Genomic DNA, 22265 nt, shown 5'->3' with positions numbered 1-22265 from the left:
ACATTGATAAAATTTCATATTTCTTTATTGCCTTTTACTAGACTATAAGCTCCATGAAGTCAGGACTTGCATTTTTACTGTTTTCTGTTATCAAACATAGTTTTTGAATCAGAGTGGTACTCAAGATAAATATGTTTACAAATATGGGTATGTATATGTATGTGTATATACCTCTATGTAGGCATCTAGAAGTATGTAGGTATCTACATGTGTGTATACATACATGCAAGCATATATGCGTGTATGTACACACACATACTCATATTCTTTAGACTGGCTGATAAAAGGAGATAATATAAAAAATGCACAAAGTGTTCTTACAGGATCTCTATGCAACATTATTCTGAGATTTACAGTTTGAGTCCATAATAAAAAAAGGAAAATGAATGAAAATACACTTCATGGGTTTGGCTATCTATCCTCTTCTTCCATCCCTCAAAAATGGAAAAGTCTATCCTTTCTTCCCCGTGTCCCTGCCCGCACATTACACCTTCTCCAGTAAGTTCATCTATACTGTTAGGAACTGAGGATGATGACCTAAAGACTAACACTTGTTTTCTTACATCAGAGACAGATGCAGACATTCGCGATGTAGAGAACCACCAAGTATCAGTGTCTCTTTAGCACGACCACAATTATCTTTGGCTCTTTGAGGACATTTAGAATCATTTTTGTGTCTGTTGTTACAGCAGAGTTCCTTAATTTCCGAGATTCCCTGTTGAACTGTTTTGAAAGACAGCTGCAACCCTGTCATCCTCTGAGCCCATTACAGCTCCCTAGGTCTTCTCATTCCTGTGAGATCATTCTTAAAACGCCCATGCTTTTGCAATGGTGTTCATTCATTTCGATTTTAGTTGTATTATTCCCACTTTGGAAGAGGATCTGGGAAGTCATATCATTGCAGTTACCTACTGAACATCAGCACAGAGTTGCATAAAGAGCTTTCTTGATTTTAATTTCAGAGAGATGTGGGGAAAAGAGACAGGCAACATGAGAGAGGCAGCAGATGGAAAAGATCAAGATTCGTGGGGCTACCACTGGCCGTTAATTGACCCTGTGGGCTTAGGAAAGTGATTTGGCTTCCCTATGTGACCAAATTTTCTCAAACTCATATAGAAATAATGGCACTAAATAAAATTTCATATGGTCACCAGCACTTAACCAGTTTAGTTGTCGTGAAAGCTAAAGATTTGCATAGCATTAATGGTTAACAAGGAGAGAATGATTTAAAATGTGGGCATCCATTTTATTGGTGCCGCTAGCTCTGAAGTTTCAAATGAAAGTAGTGTGTTAGGAAACTGCTCAAAATCATGGAGACTTGTGTCATCTATCAGCTCCCCTCTCACTGTCTTCCTCCCCTTGGCAAATAATATGGCTTCTGTGCAACCCAATTGTAGACACTCTCTTCACTTCATTCCATGTGGATATCTATTCTATGGGAGGTAAAGTAGAGGAGGCTGGCCTTAGAGCTTTAACAGTCAGGAAATCATAAACTGGTACATCATTTTACCGTGTAGATTGAGATGACAATGGGGACCAGGCTCATTAGAAGACAATGAAACAGGATTTCTCTCTCCCTCCCAAACTTCCTTTCCTGTTTTACTGAATTGAATGCATCCACAATATGAATGGAAAATGAATTTGCCATGCCCCTCTAACTTCTTTTTAATCACATATTTTTGTGGATAGGGAAAAAAAAAATGGACTGGGAGGAAGAATGAGAAGTTTAAATCCACTCATGTCTTTAATGTACCTCAAAAGATAGGTAGTCTACCCATGTGGAGAGGATCTAAAAAGCTTTATCCAGATTACTGTCTGGAAGGGAAATGTGTGTATGTAAAGCAGGACTCTGGAGAAGAAAACTTGGGGCTTATACCTGAGGAAACTCTAAGACCTAGAAGCATTGATTCATCAAGCAATGATCTTTAAATAACCGCTGAGATCACTGAGATGCCATGGAGTCCCAGCGGGATTGTCAGCATATTTTTGTCTCTTCAAGGAAATTCAAGTTATCATAAATTGCTGTCAAAATCACTTATAAAGATGCATGTGCATTGATATATTATAGGTACATTGTAAATATTATTAGTCTAAATACTGTCACTGGATTCAACAAAGCAGTGCCAGTGCTCTAAAACCCATGTGTATAATAGGACAGAGGTCCTTGGTAAAGGAAGAGTAGCCAGCACACCTTGACACACATACACCAAGGCTATCAATTCATAACTTGTTGATCATAGCCATGTCCAAAGCCAGAAGCCAGACAGCAATGGTCCAGAAAGCCTGTCTTAGATTTTAGTGGATATAAGGGTTTCCTCCATCAGTGCAGTTTTTTAATTTACAAAACTTGCCTTGATGCCTTTCTTCTTTCCTCCTCCCCTGCCTAACTCCCAGTGCTAGGCTCTGATGGGCCAAAACCCCGCACTCTCTGATGCCCTAGTATCTGTGCTCCACCACAATTTTCCATGCCTCATTCCTCTTATTATCAAATTTTTGAGGTCATTTGGTATTTATATTATCAAACCAAATGTAGTGTGCAGTCATTAGGTACTAGGCAATAAGCTAAAACTTACATTTTGTATCCCATTTGATCCTCACCTCAAGCCTTCAAGTGGGTCTGGCTTTCTATCTGTAGATGGGGAAAGGGAGTGTTAGAGAGACTGAGTACTTTGACCAAGCCAACAAAGGTAGAGGTGCACTGGCTGAATTCAAACTCAGGTCTGTATGAGTTCAAAGCTAATAACTTTATATATTTTATAACACTTTATATAGTACTTTATATTATATATATATTTATAATACTTTAAATATTATATTAATTGTTATTAGACAGTTATAAGTTATTAGACATCTGAATAAGTAAATAGGAGAAGATATCTAAAAACAATTACAAGCAGTATGTTGAGAAATATCCATCTCTGCTTATAATCATGGAGGAGACATAGAACATAAATATCAGGCACAAAGTTTCTGAAGTCAGACTTCTATCTCAGTCTTGTCTACACTATTTTCTGGCTGCATAATCTTGGAAACATTAACTTAACTTCTTTGCTCTCTAATTTCTCTGAAAAATGGGAATCTACCCATTCATCTATCCAATCTCACAAAGGTATTTTGAAGATTGAATTATTTAACATAAATGAAGCACTAATAGATTTTGGTCTAAACATATGTGTTTTCTTAAAAGCAAATCAAAACTAAAAGGTACATTGGTGTAGAATTCAGAGTCAAGAATATAAGCTCTTGTAAGAATGTAAGTAAGAATGAAAGCAGTAAGTTTTGTGTCTCTTGATATCTGCCTTTTCTGAATTTAGAGCCAGACACAAAGCAGGGCTGGGAAAACATTGTCAACTAAAATAATGAATGATTTTACACTGCCTATGCTGAAAAAGGAAAAAATATATAAAACACAATGCTAAAAAAATGTAAAAAAACTAATAAATCCAAAGTAGTGCCAGTGTAAGTTATTATAATTTTAAAAAGCAATTTAGCAAAATATTTTCAAAAGTTAAAAAAATTCATACTTTTCACACAATATTAAATGACTGAGATTTTTTGTAAAGGAAAGAAATATAAGAAAGGAAAAACTGAATGAAACAATGTGTTCATTTATGTGTTATTTATAATAGAAACAAAATTTTTAAAAAATTAAGTCACAATTTCTGAAAAAAAAAAAAAAAACAGAATCATAGTATAATTTTCTAGAATATTCCTTGACCACTAGGCATAGTATAAAACCGCAACTACTTAACAGTGAGCATGGAAGGACACATTTTTACAAATGTTGAGTCTACTGAGACATCATACCTTCTAAAATTATAGCTCAACTTGTAATATTGGATTTAATTTGGGTCTGCTAAAATGTACATGTTGAGATGATGCATTTTTATGCATTTATATCCTAATTTCTCTATTGTCAAATCTTAATATTAAGCAGAATGTTAGATTCCATATTAAATATTTTCCCCAAATTAACAATGTTTTTTCAACCAATGTCAGGGTCAAGGATAAAGGGGCGGGGGGAGACAAAGAATCTCCAGCAGATTTCAAACCTTTTGAGGCATTTTATATCAATTTTAGAGATCCATTTAGCTTATGAAATATTATACTTTTTTCCATTCTTAGTTATATCATTTCTAAGAAATATTAACTGTCCTAAAGAACAAAATCTTCCCTTAAAGTTTAGATGGAGTATTGATCGTGTCCCTTTTTAAAGCCATGTTCCTGGGTATGAGGTCAGAAATTCTATTGTTTAGCTAAAACCTTTAAGAAAACAAGGGCTAATAAATCACTGGGAAAGTCTGGGGTGAAATTGGATTCCATTTCCAATAGTTCATTTACATTTCTTCTTTGATTCTGCAGAATGTGTTTACAACCAGAATTCATTTTTCAAATTGTGTGAGGACATAATAGGGGCAAGTGCAGAAAGATCATTCAATTGTAGATATACTCCTGTTGTAGAAGGACTATTATTTATCATGACTCTGGTAGACCATACGATGTCTCAAAATTTCAAAGCACTGGCAAAAACATCTGATGGCTGCCAATTTCCTAAACCACCTTGTCATCATAATTTTAGTTTCTGATCATCAGCTCAAAGAATTTTAATGGGAAGAAATAAGAAATGGAAGCAGTGAGGTTTTCTCTTCTCCACTTGTTCTGGCTGTGCCACTGGAACATGTGCAAACATTTTCTGTCTAATGAAGTGTTAGCGATCGAAGGGGCATTACACACTGTTTCCTATTGCTCTAAGATTACACACAGGTCGTTAAAACATGATCTAGAGATCAAATGGAAGCCACAGTGACTCCTGACATACTTCTCACAAGAATTGTTCTTATAATGAAATCAATAAAAATCATTACAATAAAAGCTTGTAAAAATAAGAAAAAAATGTGATTTTTAAATTGGGGCTGAAAGAGGGATGAGTTAACAAATTAATAACTTTGGTTACAAGTTTAGATAGTAATCTCAGATCTTTGAACTAAAAAAATATATATAAGTTATATTAAATATACTAATACTTATGAATATAAACTAATAACCATTTTTCCTATAAATGTGAACATTTCTCTCATTATCAATTTCTCAAATTGCTTAATTTGTTTCAAGTATTTTTGTCAAGTTCAGAGGTCAGCAAATTATGGACTATGCTGGCCTACTACTTACTTTTGTAAAAAAAGTTTTATTAGAATGCTAAAATGTGAATTCTTGTATATATCATCAATGGCTGTTTTCATGCTACAACATCAGAGTTGAGTAGTTGCAAGACCATATGCCTGCAAAGTTTCAAATATTTCCTATCTGTCCTTTACATAAAAAGTTTCCATTCCCTGATCTAGTTGTTAAGAATACAAGCTTCACACCCACATTTCAGTCTTGTCTGAAATAGCAGATTCTAATACTTGACTATACTAACTTAAGAAAAGGATAAATTTATTCTTTCTGTTGTTGCCTAAAATCAGAAAAAAACATATGGTGGAAAATAACACCAGGGAAATTAGATAGATAGGTTAAAGCACTCTCTGGCTGAAATAAAAATATGTGGCCAAAATGTCTTTCCTAGGGAAAGAAAATATCTATTTTTTTCCAGAATGAATGTTCTCCTGCTTTCTCTTTTTCTTTACTCTTTTTTTTATTTTAAAGTAATTAGAATAGCTCTTCTTGGGCTAGAAAATTAGAAGGGAACGCTTAGCTTATGAATCAAAGAGAAGGAATCCATTCTCATGCCTGAAAGTGTCCTGGGGATTCTCTGAAGAGTCTGAAAACTTGTAAGCAGAAGAAAAGGTCTCTTAAATATTCAAGTTAAATGAAACAAATTCCAGTTGCATCCAAAAAGGCATGCTAGATATCACACTATTTCAAAGGGTAAAATCTTTAAAGTACAGAGGACTGATTTAATATTCTTTTTTTCTCATACAATTTATTTATTGGAATACAATTCATATACTGTAAAATTCACACTCTTAAAATACACACAGTTCAATGATTTCTAGTATATTCACTATGTTGTATAACCATCACTATCTAATTCCAGAGGATTTTCACACACACACACCCAAAATCTCATATACCATAATGATTACTCTCCATTCCTCCCTTCCCAGGCCCCTGACAACCACAAGTGTAATTTCTGTTTCTGTGGATTTCCTTACCCTGGACATTTCATATAAGTGGAATCATACAGTATATTACTTTTTGTGTCTATCTTATTTCACATAGCAAAATGTTTATGAAATTCATCCTTATTGTAGCATGTGTCAATACTTTCTTCTTAATTGCTAAATCATATTCCATTGTATAATACATTTAAACATGTATATAATATACATACACCACATTGTATTATATACATACCACATTGTGGTATTCCATTCATCATTTGGTCGACATTAATATGCTTCTACTTTTTGGCTGATATGCATAATGCTGATATAAATATTCATGTAAAAGTTTTTGTGTGGGCCTATATTATCAATTTTCTTGGGTACATACCTAGAAGTGAAATTTCTGGGTCATATGTTAACTCTATGTTTAATTTCTTGAGGAACTGCTAGAGTGTTTTCAAACTGGCTACACTATTTTGCATTCCCACCAGCAATGTAACACATGTCAAAGCCGGTCAGCCACTTCTCCCTGAATGAAGTTATGTGTAAGACATATATGTGAGTGTGTATGTGTCTGTGTGTGTGTGTGTGTGTGTGTGTGTGAGAGAGAGAGAGAGAGAGAGAGAAAGAGGAAGAGATAGAGATAAACAGAAAAAGTCTAAGAAAGAGAAACTTGGTTGGGGGAGATCTTCTGAAGATAAGGTGTGAGGAATATTATATAGTGATGAGTTTTTACTATCCCTTTATCATCCAAAATTATTTTATCATTCTAGTGTTCATATGGTTCTGAATTTTAAATCTTGGTTGTCAATAATCATTTTAAGCTTTTGATTTTTGAAAAAAAATTTGATTTTATGTTAGTCACCATACACCATTAGTTTTTGATGTAGTGTTCCATGATTCATTGTTTGTATATAACACCCAGTGCTCCATGCAGTACGTGCCCTCTAAAGGTAGTACATGCACATTTTTTTAGAACAGTTTAAACAATCCATAAAAGTTAAATATCTGTTGGAGAAAGATGTTTTTGCCATCTTCCCTCCTTAAAAGTCACTTCAAGAGAAGATGGACAACGAGAATAGGAAAATGATTATATTTTACTGAAATAAAGATGTAACTGTAACTTGAAAACATTTATATGAAGGAAAAAAGGGGATGGAAGAGTGCCAACTGCTTTAAAAATTATTGGGAGGATAGAAAAGTAACATCTCCAGACATTAAAACTAAGAAATAAAAAATGTATGTAAATGGAAAGAAATATATTTTATATCATTGTTAGAATATCATTGATATTTTATATCATTGTTTATATATGTTATATAAATAAACCTAATCATTTACCAATAGAATGTGGGTAGTTGGGCACTGACCACTCTCACAGCTTGGGCTGAACACTGACGCCCTCCTTTCCTAGGGCACATTGAGTTTCCCCAAATTCTTCATTTTTATCACAGCAACCTTGCAAAACATGGGTTTGCAAAGATACATCAATGAAAGGAATGTAGATATGACATCATCAGAAAAAATATGGCTCCATTTAATATTGACACTGTATCTAACTTGAGTTAATATTTTGCTCAGTGGCTGGAAGATGTTGAATATTGCTGGTTTCCTCAAGAGTGTAAATACCTTGCAACACCCTTGTGAGTTTCGCGTACTACATCAAGGTGCTTTGGCACAGTCTGTAAGATGTGTTTGATATAATAATTTATGGCCATAGGTGTTTATGTAAACAAACAAATAATGAAATGAACCTAGCAAATAAAAAAAGGCATTTATTTATTCTAGGAAAAATGAAACAAAACAACAAAAAATACTGTTATCATCTAACATCTATTTATTCTCCATTATAAAATATGAAAAATGTAGAACCCACACTAGCCCTCAATTCCCCTCCTATCCCCCAGTTATTGTTAATGATATCACTGCTTCACATCTTTTCAGTGGTTGCCTTTATAACTTTAAATAATGTAATGCTTTTATTTACTCACCCTTCTGTTGCTCCTTTTATTTGGGACACTCTCTTCTATTCTATGGTTGTCTAGTGAGTTATATATCTGAGTTTCTATTTCTTACCCAAGCCTAGGTCACCTTTTAATTAGCTCCATTGTTTCTTGGATTCTGTTTTTTTCTAACTTTGATTTATTTTTACTTTTTATTGGACAGTGCAAATTTACTGAACAATTTGGAGGAAGATCATGTTTACTGATACAAACACACACATACACAATCTGGATAAGGACACAAAATATATAATATATAATAGCTCACATTAATGGCACTTTTTCTGCTGTGTGTTTTCACAAATTATATATCATTTGGAATATGCCTGAATTTTATCATATGTTATAATACTGTTTTGATCTCCATTCAATCTTGCTTAAATAGGGGTGCCTGGCTGGCTCAGTGGGAAGAGCATGTGACTCTTGATCCCAGGGTTGTGTGTTCAAGCCCCACATTGGGTGTAGAGATTACCTTAAAAAGAAATCTTCCTTAAATAATTAGAACTGTTATACTTATGAGAGGTTAACTTATTTTGAGTTGTTTCTTAAATAGATCTGTCAAAAGAAAACAACTTCTATCTCTGAGAATGGTATCAATAGGCATACCTTATAATAACTATTAGTTTATCTACTGCAAATGGAATAATTATATTCAGGCATCCCCACTGGAAATTGTTAAAACAGTTCTTGTGGGAGGATGTTATGAGGTGAGAAGTTTAGAGCAAAGTTTAGGAAGTGCGACTGTCATTGTCAGAACTGAGTGTTATGATAGTCTTGCTTACCCCTTCCCAGGTAAGCGGGATCTAGCTGTGAGGAAAAAAGAATGGACTTTTCTGGGATCTAAGAGCTCAGCCTTGTTGTAAACACCTGCCTAATTGTGCTCTTCTAAGGAAATGCCTCTTCTGTTCTGTAATGATAAAATTTCCTGAAGGACTCTGTTTTTAGTTTGTTATTTATGGAGTCTCTTACCAGTAAGAATCAAAATGCACATTTCCCTAAACTGATCTCTAGGACTAGTTCCTCAAGTCAAGCTGGGGGAATTTTATTGCTTCCTGAGAATTCATTTCTGACTAATTTAACAGTAAAATGCTAACTGGGAAAATAAACTGTAGGAGGCAAATGGATCACGTCTGTTAGATTGAAAAAATTGTAAGAGCCTTTATTGCCAGAGATAAATATTAAGTGCCCATGCCTTTTCTTTTCTAAACATTCCCTCTTCTTCCTCTTCCAATCTTTACTCCCTCTTTAATGAAGACATCCCCAAACTCTGATCCGAATGTGCTTTGCTCCAATGTTCAAAAGTTAGCAAGAGGATATTAAGAAACAGCATCTCGCTGTGTTCTTTCCTGGTTACCACTGCCAAGTGGAATAGGGGGGTCTCATGAACTGAGCTGGAAATGCCATCTGCTTAGCCCTGCACAAATAAACTGACAACATGGGTACTCAAAACAAGTCATAAAAAGCTGTCTAGCTGAGGGAGAAAATGCTCTAATTAGAGTAGAGGTTAGAGTCACAGTACATTGAGGGAGAAGCCAGGATATGCAGAGGCTACAAGAACTTTAGCTGGTCCCATCTCCATTTGTTAATGGAACTAGCTTTAATCAATGACCAAGGTTGTGCAATGACCCTGTTAAATGTCAGCCATATCTATGTGAGAAAATGACATATTTTTTATGCTGAAGTTATAACCTACATATATTCAACGTCAGATGATAATAGAATATTTGTATTAACATTATAATATGTATATGAAAATCTAGACATCTCTCTTGAATTATTTTGACACTACTGCCATTTTAGAGATGGGCAGTTTGAGGACAATGATTGTCTAAACTAACATCAGCACCCTAAGAAATTGAACTGTTTTCTTCAGCTGTCTGTTCACAAACAAAGATAGCAACCTTAAGTTAGTAAGTGTACAGGTGTGGTGATGGCAGTAGATACCGGAGTGGCAAGGCAGAGACGATAGACATTTCAAACCCATTCTTTTCTTTCTACTTTCTTTCTCTGCCCTTTAGAATCTGCCATCAACAAACTCTGTTAGTACAATTAAAGAACCCCTGAATGTTTCCCATATCCCTCAGGTGTCAGCGCAGCAGGAAAAAGGAGCATAAAGTTTCCATTGGAAATGTCTTAGAGCTTTTACTTAGGGAAGATGAACCACTGACTCATAATTAATCATGTATTAAGTGTTACACAATTTTTAGTGTTGTTTTAGATAAGAGATTTGGCTTACGGTCAATTCATTCAGGTGCAATTTGAAAACAAGTGATATTGAGGCTCACCAGGAGTATGATGTTTAGAAGGTATTATTCATATATGGTGTAGTTGAGATCAATTTAACAAACATTAAAGTCTTTCTATGAACTAGAATGTGTTAGTTTTTAATAATAAAAATGACTAATAGAATATAATTCCACATAAGAGCCAAATGTGCATGAATAATATGCAGAACCATAAAACGTTTTTATTATTATTTTATTATTTTATTTTTTTTTTTAGATTTTATTTATTTATTTGACAGAGAGAGAGACAGCGAGAGAGGGAACACAAGCAGGGGGAAAGGGAGAGGGAGAAGCAGGCTTCCCGCGGAGCAGGGAGCCCGATGCGGGGCTCGATCCCAGGACCCTGAGATCATGACCTGAGCCGAAGGCAGTCGCTTAACCAACTGAGCCACCCAGGCGCCCCCAAAACGTTTTTATTATTAACAAAGTCCAAATTAACAAGCATTTATTGATTCTCTTAATGATTATCTTGAGGACCTATTAATCATAAGAATGTATGTAAAAGAATATAAACACATGGATTGAACTAAGAACTTTATGCTTTAGTTATGTTAGGACATGGCTTATTAAGCAAAACAGAAAACATGATTACCCTGAAATCATAATAGTAGCTCAAGGAATAAGGGCAAACACTCTTGGTGTTTTGGCATCTGTATGGCCAGGTATAGCTTAGAATTCAGCCATAATATGACTTTCTGTGGGCTTTTGTTGTTTGAGCAATTTCTTCCAGCATGACAACTTTTCTTAATTGGCCAAGGTTATTCAAATAGATGCATACCAGCTTTATGTGTCATTGTATAGGCATTTATAGCAGTATTATAAAGAAATTACTTGTAGGGGTGCCTGGGTGGCTTAGTCGGTTGGGCGCCTGCCTTCGGCTCAGGTCATGATCCTGGAGTCCTGGGATTGAGCCCTGCATTGAGCTCCACATCGGGCTCTCTGCTCAGCAGGGAGTCGGCTTCTCCCTCTGCCCCTCACCCCCCTCTCGTGCTCTCTCACTCTCTCTCTCTCTCTCTCAAATAAATAAAATCTTTAAAAAAAGAAATTATTTGCAAATACACACACATATACCATATATACACAAAATTACAAAAGTTTTAGAGAATAGGCTGTGAAGTCATTCTTCTGTTAGCTATGTGAGCTTGGGAAGATTAAATAATATTATTTATTCTAAGTTTACTCATGTGTAAAATAGAACCTATTGTAATTTAGCCTATAGCTAACATAAAGTAGTTGGCATAAATAAGCTTAATATATTTTAGAATGATCTCTTCTGATCTATTAAACTAGTTCTTTTCTAGTCATTCTCTCCATTTCTTTTCTATTCGATTCTTTAATATAATTTATGCTTGTATATATTTTAATATATGTAATAACATTTTTAGCAGAAGCATTGGCTTCACAAGGAGAGTAATGAAAAACCTATTAAGTAGTACTATGTTTCTTTATTTTTTAATCTAGAAATTTTATTTAATCAATACCAGATTCATATCATGATTTATTCAAAGTGCACTTAAAATAACTTATTCCTTTTTAGTGTTATTTCAAAGCATTTCAAATACAATATTAAAAATAAAACACTTTCAAATTCATTGTCAGAATGTGGCTGCTAAAAATATGCCATTTTTAAATTTTCTCTCCCTTAAGTTAACTTGCAATTTATATTCTATCATCAGGTGCAGAGTGTAGGTTAACAAGCCAAATATTTTATATATACTATTCTTTAACCTCTTTTGTGTGAATACATTTTATCAATAATTTAATATATAAATATAATGCTATAAACTCAGGACTTTTTTCAGCTCTTTCTTAGCAGTATTTGCCTCCTGGTTACTAGATTGCTTAATGTCATATTGTGTTGTATTGTATAATATATGGTTGTAATTTTGACTAAATAATTGGCCAAAGGATAATTCAGTTTATTTTAGTCTTCTAACAACTGCTCTCATTAACTTCCTCATGGAATCATCTTCTTGACTCCCCCTATTGTATTATTCATGGAAGCACTATGTTTCTAAAAGCATAACCTTGAAGACTTAGAGTTATGTTGTGAGCCCTCCTACTTATTTTCTCATTCAATGAATTTGCATGTTCTTCAGTTGTTCTTCTTCAATGCCATTTGAATCAATTTTGTACTCCCATCTTCCAGTGGTCATTACTTGTAATTAGAAAAACTCCCAAGTTTCTCTTAGTACCAGACTCTTAGTTTTGATCCAGTTTATACACTGCTGCTAGAGTAATTTTCCTATCAGTGAAATGAAACCGAGCCAAAAGAAAACTAAAATAAAAAATAAAGAAACAAACCAACAAAGCTTTCAATTTAAAAGTCTTCCAATTGGCAATCAAATTAAAAATCAGCTTCTTAGATTGACGGTCAATATTTTCATTCTCTAGGTCAAATCTTTCCAGTTGTAGGCCATATGATTTCCATTTATGCCACATGCCAGAAATACCTACAATGGCATAGATTGTTGGTTACCTACTAAATAGACCTTGCTCCTTGCTGAAAGAACCCCAGTTTTCTTCAGGAATCACCTTGCACAGTTCCAGGGGATGAATCATGGTGGATTCCTTTTCCTTCTGCCTCAGAGGTTAGTCTGAGGTGGTTATGTGACTTAGCTCTGGCCAATTAAATATAGAGGAATTCTGCTGTGGAACATTTTGGGAAGCTGTTTCTCCCTGTAAAAGAGAGACATATAAGCAACAGTTCCCCCATTCCCTTCCTTTTTGCTTTTTTGTGGAATGAGAAACTGATGGCTGAAGTTATACCAGCCATCTTGTGACCATGAGACAACAAAAGAAGCCAAAGTTGATAAGCTGAATAAAGTGGAATAAGAAGGATGGGGAGAATTGGACATTGAAAGATACTAGCACTGCTAAACCAACCCTGGAATCTTTTGCTTGCAGACTTTTTAATATCTTAGCAGATAAAACCGTTTCTTAAATCTGCACAACACTTTCTATTTTCATTCAATAATTCAATGCCTGCAATGCACCATGTCTTTACATATATGGATTCATTTACTTAGAACTTTGACTTTTCCCTCTGACCCTCATCAAATCTAGTCATCCTTCAATTTCAGCTCATGTGTTTTCTCCTTTATAAAATCTACTGTGATTCCTTCATTTAAATGCTGACTCTATCTTCTTTAGAGCAAAATAACATTCTTTTTCCTTCTTTTGTAGAACTTATTTCCTGCTGCATAGCATCCTCAGAGAATAATTTCCCTATAATAGACACTCACTAAATACATTTTATTCTGAGTCGTCAATAATGTTCCATGAAGTCCCATCAGTCTGTGAAAGATATGATCTTTGATCAACTTCAGTTCTCAATCTGGCTACTAGGTAGAAATGTGGCAAGAGAAGGGTTTAAGATTCCATTTGGTACAAATCTTTTAATTTTCCAAAGATAAATCCTTTAATCCTTGGAACAAAGTGATAAATTCCTTTAAGATAGCATTGTTAACTTTCCTTGGAATAAAAGGATAAAAATTCATAAGATAGTTGAATAATTTTAATTTTTAATGTAATTTAATTTTTAATTCTTAATAATTTCTAAAGATAGGTGAACCTTACTACAAGATGTGTACAGATGTACTATACATGCACCCTTCCATGGGTATACATGAGAGTTAAATGCATATGTATGTTTTATGTGCCTATCTCAAAGTGATTTGTCTAGGATATACTTTCCCTAATTGAAGTCATTTTCTTCAAAAGAAGGTCCATAGCAGCACAATCACAACTTAAACTTACTATGTCTTCCTTATACTTGTGAGCATAGATATGAAAAGATAGATGTGCTACTTGGAAAGACACTTGTTTATCTACATGGATTTCTTTTCTTTCTAAAAACAAAACAACAACATCCAACCATGAGAAGTCCTAGAATGAATCAAAACAAAGATGTGTAATAATAGGTATTATCAGCAGGCATTTTTAATAAATTATTACATCATTAGATTAATCAAAACTAAGCATGCTGAGGAATTTGAGTCTTGGAAAATACTTGGGCTAAGTGTGCAGCTAGAAGAGTAGGCAGCTGAGATATGCATCTGACCATAATCTTAAAATATCTTTAAATATTTTGTTTGATAAAAAATATATCCTTAAGAGTGCAGATGAGATTCATGCTCAGAAATAATTGGGTTAAGTGATCGAATTTTCCGGAAGTGTGTTTTAGGAAAACCTAATAGCTAAGTAGGTCCACATGACTGCTGGGGCTGCATGTCATGTCTGAGTGCATCTGCTGCACCTGCCTGGATATATTAATGGCTCATGTTATATGACTAATCACCTATGGGTATGAGCTGTCCGATGAAACCATTCCATCTGCAAGGATTCATTATGTAGTTTATAATTCCATTCTCAAAAGAAAAAAAAAAAAGAAGGAAGGATGATAAGCTCTTTATTCAAGTCAATAGAATCTCCATATCAGTTCCAGGCAAGTTTCACTAACAGACTGTCCAACCACTGGGAAGGAGTGAACAGCTGGATTAGCATGGAAAGTGCTGACACAGGAATCCAGCGGTAACCACATGAACAGCACTGCTCCAGCTCACCATCACAGGTAGATGAAGAGTGTGCTTCCAGCCACAGAGGGCAAATATGAACTGCTGACTTGACAGCAGAGATTAAGACATTCACCTTTGTTCAAGTTTTGACTGTTTTAGCATTTTTAAGAAAAGAAGAGGGAAGAAAATCGTTTGAAATATTTGGTAGTGGCAATGGACTGTGACATCAACAAGAACAGACAAATAGAAAGACAGGCAGGAATGGATTGAGCTTCTGACCATGTTCCATGCTGAAGATGCCTAGGCAAAGGATGGAATGCTTACATTTTCACACCAAGTTACAGAGTCTGCTTCATACCAGATTAAACATCTGTTGAGACTCATTAACTCTATGAGTAATAAAAATTGGCCAATCAAAAAATCTTTATTTGATGAGGAGGAAACAGTAATCATCTAGTCATTGTCTTCATTTCTTTTCTGATTCTTTAGTATAATTCTCCAAGGGGTCCTGACTTCAAGAAGGTAAATTCCAAAGGTAACTCCATGACCTCATCTTGAGAAGCATCACTTCTAAATCCTAATAAGACTACAGCAAGGATCTAGCCTTAGTGGGAAACAGATGAAGCAACAGAAACAGCTTTAAAATAAAATGAGTTTATAAGTTTGAAATAGTACCAGAAGCTTTTTGCAAAAAGGGGACAATTTCAATTTTATTTATTTATTTATTTTTTAAAGATTTTATTTATTTATTTGACAGAGAGAAAGATAGCGAGAGAGGGAACACAAGCAGGGGGAGTGGGAGAGGGAGAAGCAGGCCTCCCGCAGAGCAGGGAGCCTGATGCGGGGCTCGATCTCAGGACCCTGGGATCATGACCTGAGCCGAAGGCAGACGCTTAATGACTGAGTCACCCAGGTGCCCCACAATTTCAATTTTAATATCAGTTGGTAATGATGTAACCTCTCATGTTTAGACAATAAGTCGTTGGTGATGAATTGATGAGTTTATATAGAGAGTTTATACTTAATTTCTTTTATCCATTTTTAATATTAGAGTTTAAGGCTTACTTGGAATTCAGTGCTGAAAACTTGAGCCAGTGTTTCAGATGAAAGGTATTATCTTTAAAGGTAAAATGAATTAACCAACATCACTTGAGTGTTTTAGTGTTTTAAACATTCAGTGGTTAGCCCTAGGGAAAAAGCCCACTGAATTTATATTTTTCAAGACGATGTTTATGTATATGTTGGTTTAACATGTGTATAAATAAGATTCAATGAATATACATAAATATTATCATTACTTTATAAAATATACAAAGACAGATACAATGTTTCTCCCATTTCCTACAGTTTCAGTACCACAGCTTTATGATGAATTGATTGTCATTTCAAATTGACCTCTACATAATCATCAGTTACAAAGGTTTTAAAAGGTGTTCTTTTGTGAAAAAAATATTTACAGAATTATTGTTTTGCTTTTAGTTCAGAAATGTGGGAGAAAATTTAGATTTTGTATTTAAGAATATAATCTATATCACTTTTATTCAAACTAAATGGGAAAGTGAAATATGAAAGAATATTAAAGATTTAGGAGAGGAGAAGATTTAAAACAGCATGAAATAATTAATACTTAGAGGGTTGATTGCATTTATTAACATGCAGTTTCTAAAAATAATGACATTTTACAGTACTTTTAGGTTGGCATTACTATAATTTTTTGTTTGTGTAATTCAATGAATAGCCTCTAATATTCAAAATGTGTGAATCTGTCATGATGATTTCTTTTGTTTTATTTTTAGATTCTCTTAATGTCCAACTTTGAAGATTTTTTAAAATTTTTATTTATTTGAATAATATTTATTCAATAATGAATTATTGAATGAATTTATTTATTTTTTAAAGATTTTATTTATTTATTTGACAGAGAGAAAGATAGCGAGAGAGGGAACACAAGCAGGGGGAGTGGGAGAGGGAGAAGCAGGCTTCCTGCCTAGCAGGGAGCCTGATGTGGGGCTCAATCCCAGGACCCTGGGATCATGACCTGAGCTGAAGGCAGATACTTAATGACTGAGCCACCCAGGTGCCCCTTAATGTCCAACTTTGAATCACTCTCTTCTTTCCTCTTCCAGCCTGTTGGATACATTGATTGAAATATCTCTCTATTATAGATATTGAGTAGGTGGTTGGGTATATGAATATGAAATTTAGAATAAAAGTTTCAATTGGAACTATATATATTTCAGAGTCATCAACAAAAAGATTATTTTTGAAGCCATAAGACTATATGAAATCAGTAGGAAACTGAGTGATGATAAAGGACCAAGACCTGGACCCTGCAGCATTATGAAATCAGAGATCTGGGATAAGAGGAGGAGCATGCACAGTAGACTGAGAAAGAGTGAACAGTGAGAAAGGATGTAAAAGACATGGTGTCCTGGAAGTTCAGATGTAGGGAACAATCAGCTTTGTCAAAAGCTGCTGACAGATCAGCAATGTGCTGTAGACTAAGAATTAATCATTTCGTGTTATAGAAGTCATTTGTAATCTTGACAAAAAACAGATTTGGTGAATAGTTGGAGCAAAATCAAGAATGGAGTAGGCCTGAGGTAGGATTGGGCAGGAGGAATGGAAAAAGGAAATGTAAACAACACTTCTGAAGAGTTTTGTTGCAAAGTGGATGAAGGAAATGGGACAATAAATACTGGGGAACTGATGGGGTTGTGGGATAGAGCTAGCGATGTAATTCTATACTGATGAAAAGAGAAAGAGAGAGGGAGAGAAAGGAGAGGGAGAAGAGGAGAGGCAAGTGGGGAAAAGAGAGAGAATGGATTATGTATAATACAGAAAAGTAAAAAACTGCCATAGTGCTATCCTTAGAAAAGTAAGGGTAGGATCTAGAATGGAGGAATGGGATTTTGGGAGATGAATGGATAGTTTATATCTATGGTGCCAGGTGGGGAGGCAGATGATGTGAATACAGATAGGTGGTAGGGGAGATGTTATAAGGTGGGTGTTATAAGTGGGATGTCTACAGAGGAGTTTCCAGCTTCCCTTTTGGCCTCCACTGAGCAGGGGACAAGTTTACTTACAGTGTCATAACTCCCACTCAAACCCTGGGGGTGCAGTTATGAAACTCTGGGAAAATCAGTTGTTACTCTGAGTATATGAGCCCCTAAAAATGAGTACAGAAAGCCAAAGGGGCTTGATCTTAGACCCAACATGCATGTTTCTTCTCAGCCCTTTATTGTTGAATAATTGAACTATGGGATGGCTTTTTAAAAATTCGTTAATTTTCTTGGTAGCCACAATTAAAAAAAAAAAAAGCAAAAAACAAAAAACAACCCAAAACTACTATTGCATTTAGGATGCATGGAGAGAGCTCCTTTGGGGAGGTCATGTAGGAGCCCTTGTCCCCTGGTGCTGGGGCCATGTAGAGACGCTCAGCAGAGTTCATGGATAAAGTCAGCTCCATGTTCATGAACTTTTTTCTGAAATGGAGACAGGAGAGATGGCATGTACATATTTTCCTGGGTACTGAAAGAGTATCTCCTTACTAAAAAGATTGGTAGTGAAGTAGAAATGTGATTTCCTGGCTTCTTTCTCTACTTTAACAGTACCCTGCCTAACCAAAGAAAAACTCATGGAAAGTTATATTTGTTCCTGCTCTGTGTTCCCAGCTCTATTCCATTTTTTTTTTAACTACTTCCCCAAATAACATATAGTGTATTTCAGCTATGTGTATTTTCTCAACATCATCCTGTAACTATCTGAAATGCTGAACTATACAGAGATGGTTTTAATTGTTTCTTAAAATATACTCAGTAAAGCTTTTATTGTGGACAGATTTCACTAATCCAATTATAATCCATGCAAAATATTTCAGCTATTAGATATAAAGTATTAAAATCCTTCTTTTTTTAAAGTAACCTCCCCACTCAATGTGGGGCTCAAACTCATGATCAAGAGTCCTGTGTTCTACTGACTAGGCCAGCCAGGTGCCCATTAACATCCTTTTCATATTTCATCTTTAAGAGTTTCTTAAAATATATAGTAATTTCCCATAATATTTCTAAATACTGATGTTTTGAGTATTGGCTTCATATATTATCAAATGCTGGATCTTCATTATCTTGGAAATAACTACAACACAATGATAAAATAAACATTTTTGTACTTAGATTTAATAAGTTTTCTAAATAGTAATGATGTAGATAAACATGCCTTTGGACTTTTGGAAATAGTAATGTTGTGATAAAAGGACATTTCATGGTTTTTCACACTTATTTCTCACATTCCTCTAAGTTGGACTGTATTTTTTAACCTCAGTTTACAGAGGGAGAAACTGAAGAATTGGGCAACTAAATAATTCATCCAAGTTCACTCAATTATTCATCCAATGTTGAAGAAGTAAAACAAATTTGAGCTCAATAGCAAACCCAAAAGCCTCAGCTATTCATGAATGCAGCATACTTGCTTGTGCTCAAACTAAAGATTTCAAGTAGTTTGTTATTTGCATCTTAATTTAATTCTGTTCATGTAATACTAATTAAAGGCATTGTGTTTACTAATTAAAAGGCATTGTGTACATTCTATGTGTCAGACCCTGTGGTAGATGGATTATCATATATAAGACTCCTTTAAGCCTCACTGCACTATAATGTGGGAATAATTCCCATTTTATAAGAAGCAAAACAATTTATTTGTCCAAAGTCACATTCCTGTTAAGTGGAATAGCTGGGACTCAAATGTAGTCAGACTCCAGACCCTGCAATGTTCATTGAGAGTTCAAATAGTTCAGCGAATATCCAGGTTGTAACAAATATATTTTTTCCAGGGCTAATGTCTGAAATTTTATAGTCTCTATAGACAATTATATAACTTCAGCACCATAGGTTTAGAGCAATCACATTGGTCAGCTGTCAGTTCCTTAAATTCAAAAGAATTTTTTTGGTGGTTTTGTGCAAAATTCTAAAGTTAAAATAAAATGCCTGATTTGCACAAAAGCACCAGAACATTCCCTGTTTTCTCCATTAGTTTTATCCCTGTGAACATTGTACTATTCCTCACAATTTGATGAAGGCGATGAAGTGAATTAGTCCTCCAGATTTTGAAGCCTCACGGAGTTATGCCCTTTTGGAAGCCTGTTTTGTCCCAGGAATGTCAAAGCTGGCAACCTTTTGATGGCAGTTTGTTTCTCCATCTGTCCCATACATTTAGAACAGTTACGAAGTGAAGAATAGATTTCATACCATGCATTAGGCCTTTCTTTTTTTTGTGTTGCCAATCTGATTTCTCTAGGGAGAAGTCACCTGCATGTTGGGCTTCTCTGACTGTCCAGGTGAAATTGTTACATTTTTTGGACAAATCTTAAGGACGCTTAAAAGTGACAGACAAATAAATGAAGTCTAATATTGGTGTTTCTGTTATTAGTTGGGGTAGATTGGGCTATGCTCTGGTGACAAATACACTTAGTGTCTTGATAGACAAAGTGTGTTGCAGGTGCCACAGTAAGGCGACTTCCTTTCAGACTGCACCTTGAGGATCCAGAATGACAGAGCACAAAACTGCCAGGGCTTGTGAGTGTCAGAAGGTTAGGCGGAAGCCTCTGTAAGTGATATAGGCCACTTCTCCTCACAGTCCCCTGTGAGGTCACAAGGTCCCATCTAATATATGAAAATAGGAAACAGGGAATAAGAGAGGATAAATGGCTGTGGTGAGCATCAGTAATCTCTACTGCAGCTGACAACCCTCTTTGTTCAAAAAATGTATCTTTCAGTATTCTAACCTTGTTGACAATGCAGATTATACAATCTAATATATCACCCAGATAAGTAATGTAGCTTTGGGTTGTTTGCTAATTTACTTTGAAAGAGAAATCAAATCCACCACTTTTTGGGAATTAATTTACCCAAATTTTTACCTTTTATGTTTGGAAAGATTTTTTATGTAATATTTTAATCCAAAAAATTAATGTTGCATAATTTTCTCAAAGATGTATACATTCCTAGTTTTCTCTAAAATATTGTCATCTCTAACATCTGAAACATTTCAGGAGTTTTAAGAACCTCTGAACAAGTTATATGTCTCTGGCTGAGTGACCTACCCTCCCAAAGACATATGTCCTTCAATGGATGCAGGGAAAGTGGCAACATCTCTCACAGAGTTGTATTAATTGAGAAAATCCATGTAAAGACCTAAATTTGAGACAGGAAAACATCAAAGTCCTAGAGGAGAACACAGGCAGCAACCTCTTTGACCTTGGCCGCAGCAACTTCTTGCCAGGCACTTCTCCAGATGCAAGGGAAACAAAAGCAAAAATCAACTACTGGGATTTCATCAAAATAAAAAGCTTCTGCACAGTGAAGGAAACAATCAACAAAACTAAAAGGCAGCCTTCAGAATGGGAGAAGATATCTGCAAAGGATGTATCTGATAAAGGATTAGTATCCAAAACTTGTAAAGAACTTCTCAAACTCAACACCCCCCAAAACAAATAATCCAAATAATGGGCAGAAGACATGAATAGACATTTTTCCAAAGAAGACATCCAGATGGCCAACAGACACATGAAAAGATGCTCAACATCACTCCTCATCAGGGAAATACAAATCAAAACGACAATGAGGTATCACCTCAAACCTGTCAGAATGGCTAAAGTTAACAACACAGGAAACAACAGATGTTGGCAAGGATGCAGAGAAATGGTAGTGTAGCCACTCTGGAGAACAGTATGGAGGTACCTCAAAAAGTTAAAAATCTACCTTATGATCTACTAATGGCACTACTAGGTGTTTACCCAAAGGATACAAAAATACTGATTTAAAAAAAAACATGCACCCCAATGTTTATAGCAGCATTATCAACGATAGACAAATTATGGAAAGAGCCCAAATGTCCATTGCCTGATGAATGGATAAAGAATGTTTGGTGTATATATATATATATATATGTATATGTATATATATATGATGGAATATTACTCAGCCATCAAAAAGAATGAAGTCTTGCCTTTTACAATGGTGTGGATAGAGCTAGAGAGTATTACGGTAAGCAAAATAAGTCAGAGAAAGACAAATACCATATGATTTCATTCATATGTGGAATTTAAGAAACAAAACTGATGAACATGGGGAAAAAAAAGAGAAAGGCAAACTGTTAAAACAGACTCTTAACTATAGAGAACAAACAGAGGGTTGTTGGAGGGAAGGTGGGTAGGGGATGGGCTAAACGGGTGATGGGTATTAGGAGGGCACTTATTGTGATGATCACTAGATGTTGTATGTAAGTGATGAATCACTAAATTCTACTCCTGAAATTAATATTACATTATATGTTAACTAATTGGAATTTAAATAA

The sequence above is a fragment of the Halichoerus grypus genome, chromosome 9, assembly GCF_964656455.1.
Source record: "Halichoerus grypus chromosome 9, mHalGry1.hap1.1, whole genome shotgun sequence".
In the NCBI taxonomy this organism is placed as follows: Eukaryota; Metazoa; Chordata; class Mammalia; order Carnivora; family Phocidae; genus Halichoerus; species Halichoerus grypus.
This window is presented reverse-complemented; position numbering follows the sequence as displayed.